Raw genomic sequence first — 6,690 nt, 5'->3', positions numbered from 1 at the left:
CTATGCTGTATACCAGAAATTGACACAACATTGTAAACTGACTATACTTCAAACCGACTATACTTCAATTTTTAAAAAATGCAAAAAAAAAAAAAAAAGCTTCTGGTCCCCACGTATCTTGGCTGTCTTGTACATAGATTCAGCTCACTTTTGCCAGACCCAAGAAATAAGGCAGGATTAGCCGTGGCTCCCATTCAGTCGTCTGACAAAATCACTTAACAGCAAAATATAAATATCTGTTTGGGGAAAAAGAAAGATACAGTGTTGAGAGGTAGTCCAACCATGCAGGGGAAGGGGAGAAGAGGAGATACTGGGACTGGACAGCATTACTCTCAAAGGACCAGGTTTGCAACAACAACAGAAGAATCTAGAAATGAATGTCATATTGAGACACAGCAGGTGGGGGCTGTAGGAAGGAGGAGGGAGGAAGAGAAAATTAGACCCAGCAGGGACGGTGCTCTGACGGCACCGGCACAGCCGCGGAGGTGAAGGCTGGCACCGGAACAGCATGAGGCGATTAGAACACAAGCTGACTGCAGTCAGGACAAATGGGCACCAAGCTGGTGCCAACCACGGCAGTAAATAAAAGAGGAAGCTCGTGGAAACTGAAGTGGCAGGAAAATGAAAGTCAGAAGGATGAACAGGATGCCACCATGCACTCACTGTAACATGGTGGGTCCTCACCATGTGGGGCGCTGAGCTGCAACTCTGTGGATAAGACATAGAGTTGCCATGGCATGTTCCTTCCTCCTCAACAGCATGTGGGCATTTCCTCTAAGTACTTAGAAGGAGTACAAAAAAGAAGAAATTACAGACTATGGTACTTTGGGGATGCCAAGCATTAAGCAGCCTCTACAGGGACACCAGGACCCCCTAAGAGAATGGCTTAGTATGGATAACAGGACTGTCTATGGGTGCAGATCTGCTGTGTGGGGTGAATCACAGACCAGTGTCAAAGCCCCAAAGAAACGAGATGAAGGTGGAAGGTCTGCAGTGTGGAGCTGAGCTAAAGCCACACAGCTACTAGTGGCAGAGCTTAATCCACACCAACTCCTGTCTGATTCCATATGCTGACTCAGAAATGATTCTGGTGGCAGTTATAATTTGTTATCTTTTATGTAAAAATAACATACAGTGCCGAGGTAGATTAAAACGGCCGAAATAAAGTGCCTGCCGTAAATAACTTTACAATCTATCATGGAGATAAGTTTCATCCCAACTGTTACAATTAAAGCCATTTATAAGACTATGGGATGGCACGGTAGAGTCCAGATGCATTGATTTAGGACACATGGAGGTTTGTCTTCCATCCTTGGCCTGATGTGTATTGGTTTTGAGGTACCCTTTTTTTTAAATTGAAGTATAGTCAGTTTACAAAGTTGTGTCAATTTCCGGTGTACAGCATAATAGTTCAGTCATACATATACATACATATATTCATTTTCATCATAGGTTACTACAAGATATTGAATATAGTTCCCTGTGCTGTACAGTAGGACCTTGTTGTTTATCTATTTTATATATAGTAATCAGTATCTGCAAATCTCGAACTCCCAATTTATCCCTTCCCACCCCTTTTCCCCCCAGTAAGTATAAGTTTGTTTTCTATGTCTGTGATTCTACCTCTGTTTTGTGAATAAGTCCATTTATCTTTTTTTTTAGATTCTACATATAAGTGATATCATACGGTATTTTTCTTTCTCTGACTGACTTCATTCAGATTGATGATCTCCAGATCCATCCATGTTGCTGCAAATGGCATTATTTTATTTTTTTATGGCTGAGTAGTATTCCATTGTATGTATACACCACATCTTCTTTATCCAGTCATTTGTCAATGGACATTTAGGTTGTTTCCATGTTTTGGCTGTTGTAAATAGTGCTGCTATGAACACTGGGGTGCATGTGTCTTTTCGAATTAAAGTTTGAGGGACCCATTTAAGAGCTGAGAGTCAAAAGGCAATTCAGCACGTGGTTGTAGGTCTCAGACATGAGCTCTAAGCAAAGCTGTGGCTAGGAGCACTGGAGCTGTGGAGTGGATGGAGCTGTCCTGGCCGAGTCTGCAGAGTAGTGAGAAAAGAAGCTGGGCCAGACAGGAGAGAACCCAAGAGACACCCACGTTTAAGAAGGCAGCAGTCCTCGAACTGGGCTGTGCATAGAAACTGCTTCCCAACCTCTCTCACCTCTTGGCATCCACAGAAATGACCCTCTTGTTGAGAAACCTAGGATAAATGAAACCATTCCTGTAGGAGGACAACCAGCCCGGAGCCTGGGTCCTCATTGGTCACCAGCCCCTGGAAAGCTAGGAGGGGCATCTACATTTTGTTTACTTCACTTGTGACACGCTGGTTGGGAAATTCTGACTTAAAAATGGATGCTAAGAATTCAGATTCTCAGGCCATCTCCCCTGCAGTTCTGGTTTGGTAGATTCAAGAGCCTAAATGCTTCACTAGCAGCTGCAGTAACACTGATCCAAGTAGGCTGACGATCTTCCTTTAAGAAACATCATTCTCAGGGTCAGATGGAAGGGGAATGCCTAATTCCCCAAGGGTCGGTGTCCAGAAAAGGGGGCGGGTTGGGGGGAACCAACTAGAGGGATCCATTGTTGTGAGAGCCAAGCAAAGAGTGTTCCAAAATGGAAAGAGAGGCTGAGAGTCACGAATTCTGCCAAGAAACCCAGGAAGATACGAGCTGAAAGTGTGCACTCCGTTCCCAGTGGAGGGGAGGGACCATGACTCTGGAGAGCTCACTGGGGCCACAAGCAGGACGCCAAATACAGGAGCAGAGGCAGTGGAGGGAGGTGTAAGGTTGAGGAAGGATTTTTTTGGATTGTATTTAAAGATGGAAGACACTTGAACACATTAAATGCATAAGAAGGAACCAGCAGAGGGAAGAGGTTTTAATTTACAAGAACAATGCAATAATTTGATCTCTGAGGGGGGCCAACAGATGGAGGAGGAGGAAGGGGCTTCGTGCAGAGAACAGCTATAATCATTTTACGACGGATAGCTGTGCCTTCCCCCAAATGCATAATCATCAGGATTACTAGAGAAAGTAGAAAAAAAATCAAATTTCCCCTCCTCCTCCCCATCCTTGGAGAGTCTAGTTTAATAAATACGGAGATTTCAACATAATAAAAACATAACCACCTGTGTTATTTAAAAGCCCTCCAAGGAAGTCTGAGAATTAGCCAAGCTTTAAAACCACTGCTATAATGTTCATCACCTCCTGAAAAAGCACCTTCCTGTAGTCTTTCCCAGAAGATAAAGACTGAACCATTTTGCTGGGGTGAAAATAAAATATTCTGGGTTTGAGTACTTGAAGGTAGAGAGCAGAATCCACTAACTGTTGTTCCAACGGCATTTAACGACCAAGACTGATCTACTTCCAAAACATAGTCACAGCCTTTCATTATCCCAGGGCGCCAATGACCTTGAGCATGCTTGTGTTTTGTCGTTCAGAGTTGTGGGGGCATGAGAGATTAGAAAAGTCAATTTAATAAAGTACAGCATGGGGATGGACTTCTCCTTAATTTCACTACAGAAACACAAAGAGGGCACAGGGATGTGAGAGTGACAGTTGGGAAACCAAAGAATCAAGGGCTTAAACAACTGAGACAAAGAACCAGCACTGCGACTACAGAGATCTGGTTCAGTTTCCAGTTCTGCCAGTATCTGCACATGTCATTAGGCGCCAGACATCAGTTTTCTGATCTCTGTCATTGTGGGTAACAGTTCCAGTCCCTAACTGCCTTTTGGGAAGGTCACAGCATTAAAATGACATAATAGAAGCGGTGGCATTTGGTATAAGCATGCCATGTAGACACAATTATTGTGCTGGCCAGTGGCCTCAGTGAAAAATGCATCACCCTGAATAGTTTGTCTGAGAGATCAGGCTATAAATCGTGAAGGAACTTGGCCTTCTACATGACATCCCAAATCCATCTACTTCCTAGCAAAATGGAAATGGTGTAAAAGAATTCTCTGGCACAGTTTACTGATTAGGGTGACATGGTGTGCAAATGACATAAAAATATGTATAACACAGCACGGTTAACCTTATTCCATTTTTTAAGCTATCAATTTCAGGCTTCCCTGGTTTCCTGATAGACGTGGAACAAAAAGCCTTTTCATAAGCCTTGAGTTTTAAATGAGGATGAAATTTCCTTTTAACCCTCCTTCTCTTAGCTGCCACTTAAAATACATGATAGGTCTAAAGCTGACGTCTCGGCAACCCTGAAGTCTCTCCTATCTCAGCAGAGGGCATCGTTGCCACCCTTTATGGTTAAACCAAAAACCCAAGATTTATCCTTTTACCTCCTGAAACCTCATACATTCTTCTCCTTCCATTCACTCACTACAAACATATCAGATTATGCTCAGCTGCTCAAACAAGACAAGCTTTTTTTTCCACTTTTAGGCTTTTGAATGGATGTATTACCTCGATGCTAAGGCATGTTTGTTAACACATTTTAATATCTCGGGAATCAAACCGGGTTTTACAACCAATGCTGACCTACAGTGGTAATTACATAATTATTTGTCTTCCTTAGAGGTGTAAGAATGGTGTCCACAAGCCAATGGAAAATCCGCCCAAAAGCAAGAGCAGCAGAGACCGCCCCTCTCCCCAGATCTTTGTGCGCTGGCTCAGTCCCAGCCTCTCGTCCGAGCTCCAGTACACTCACCACCTGCTCATGCAGATGCTCTGGGTCTACCTGCCCCGCAGGTCCCCTCCCCATCCCATCTCATCACATGTTCAATTCCTTTATAACACTTTCGCAATGAAAAAAAAAAAAAAACCCAGTTCTTTACTGGTTCATTGTTTGCCCCCTTTATGGCATGTAAGCTCTTCCAAACAGGGGTTTGGTCCTGTTCTCTGCTGTATCCCCAGGTCTGATGGGGATATCCTGTGTATGACCGATGCACACTTCTCGAATGAATCTCAAGGCCAGGGCATCCTTTCTACAGGACAGCGTGTGGCCCCTTCCCACTGTCTCAGTGTCTGAGATGAACAACTCCATCCATATCTCTAGTGCCCCCACCCCACCACGAAAGTGACTGCTGTTTAAAACTCCCACCATCTAAAAAGCTGCAGAATTTCCAGTGTCGTGGGCAATAACATGAATAGAATGCCTACTGGGAAAGGTATTTGACAAACAATTCACCATTTGAAATATCTCTATCCTTAAATCCACTGAATGAAAGGTAAGGGTAAGGGAGTCTCAGTTCCAAGGCTTGGGTAGCAACGTGGGTGAGAATAAATCTCCCGCTCTAATTTTGTGCTGTTGTGACAGAGAAGAACAAGCCTGACTCCGTGCTGGATCTACCCCCTTAGCTCTAACCTTTGTGCCCTGTTGCCCGTGCTCAGTCATGCTGGCTCTGCACCTCTGTAAAAGAAGGTTGCCAATAGCCTGGAATATTCAAAAGAGCCCTTTCTCAATGCTCTGCCTCCCAGGCTTAAAAGTAGTAAAACACTTTTCCATTCAGTAGAAAGAAAAAGTTACAGAACAGAAAATAACAACCGTCTTGCTGGTTTGCAGGAACACTGTGACCTGACCCAGGCAGGCAGCTGCAAGAACGAAGGATCCTGGCACCATTAAATCTGCAACAACCAGCCCTGCCCTTTTAGTATAAAAGCAGCCTGAATTCTAACTTGGGGAAGATGGTTCTTTGGGACACATCTGCCATCTTCTCAGTTTGCTGGCTTTCCAAATAAAGTCACTATTCCTTGCCTCAACTCCTCATCTCGCGATTTATTGGCGAACGGTCCGTGCTTGGACTTAGTAACAGTGTGTTAGTATAAGCAAACAAATGTTGTCCACCATTCCAGTTCCGCAAGGATCGGCATTAGCCACCGCTGCACACACTGACACTGTGCCCTGAGGGGAGCTCAAGAGAGAAGGGGCAGAAAGTATCCTGTGCTTTGGATAAATGGGCCACTAGACAGTTTAAGATGCATATCTAAGGAAGAATTTCAATGAGCCCAGACACTTACATCTTCCCATACACAGAAAAGCACTAAAATCATTACCTAGAGATATCTGTTCTTTACGATCAGCAGCAATCTCTGTATGCTTGACTGCATGTATTTCCCTCCCAATGCATACACATACTGCGGAAGAATTCCTAAGGGCTAAAGGGCTACTTGAGAGATTTTCTCGCAGGCTATAATTCTCAGTAAAGTCCCCGAATAAAACTAAATCTCACTGCTCTCATGCTGTGGGTTTTTTTTTTTTTTTTTGGTTTTTTTGCTTCAATAACAGTTTTGGCAACCATGAAGGGACCCAGAGCGTATTTCCTGCCATGGGAACTCTATGAAGGTCTGGAACCTTGGTACCAGCAAAGGCTCTCAAGCCTATCTGCCTTCTTGGGAAATTCAGACAAATCTGGATGAGTCACTCCTAGTCTCAGGTCTCCCATCATTGGTTGACATTCCTGAGTCTTACTCGGTGGTGGATAAACTCCTTTCTGTGACGATTAGGTTTTCCTTCAGCTAATGTTCAAAAAGGAGTACGTACATTCCCCAGGTGGGAGACACTGGGAGATTTTGCTCCGTTAAGACACTGAGCCGGTTTGGATTAGGTGATTAGGTAGGAGGCTGACCTGACATCTTTCCTTAATTTGGGTACCTTAACAGAATTTGCCGGAATAAAAGTGAAGATACAATATGGGAGCTCTTAGGTGCAGACAC

The sequence above is a fragment of the Camelus bactrianus genome, chromosome 11 (genome assembly GCF_048773025.1).
Source record: "Camelus bactrianus isolate YW-2024 breed Bactrian camel chromosome 11, ASM4877302v1, whole genome shotgun sequence".
NCBI lineage: Eukaryota > Metazoa > Chordata > Mammalia > Artiodactyla > Camelidae > Camelus > Camelus bactrianus.
This window is presented reverse-complemented; position numbering follows the sequence as displayed.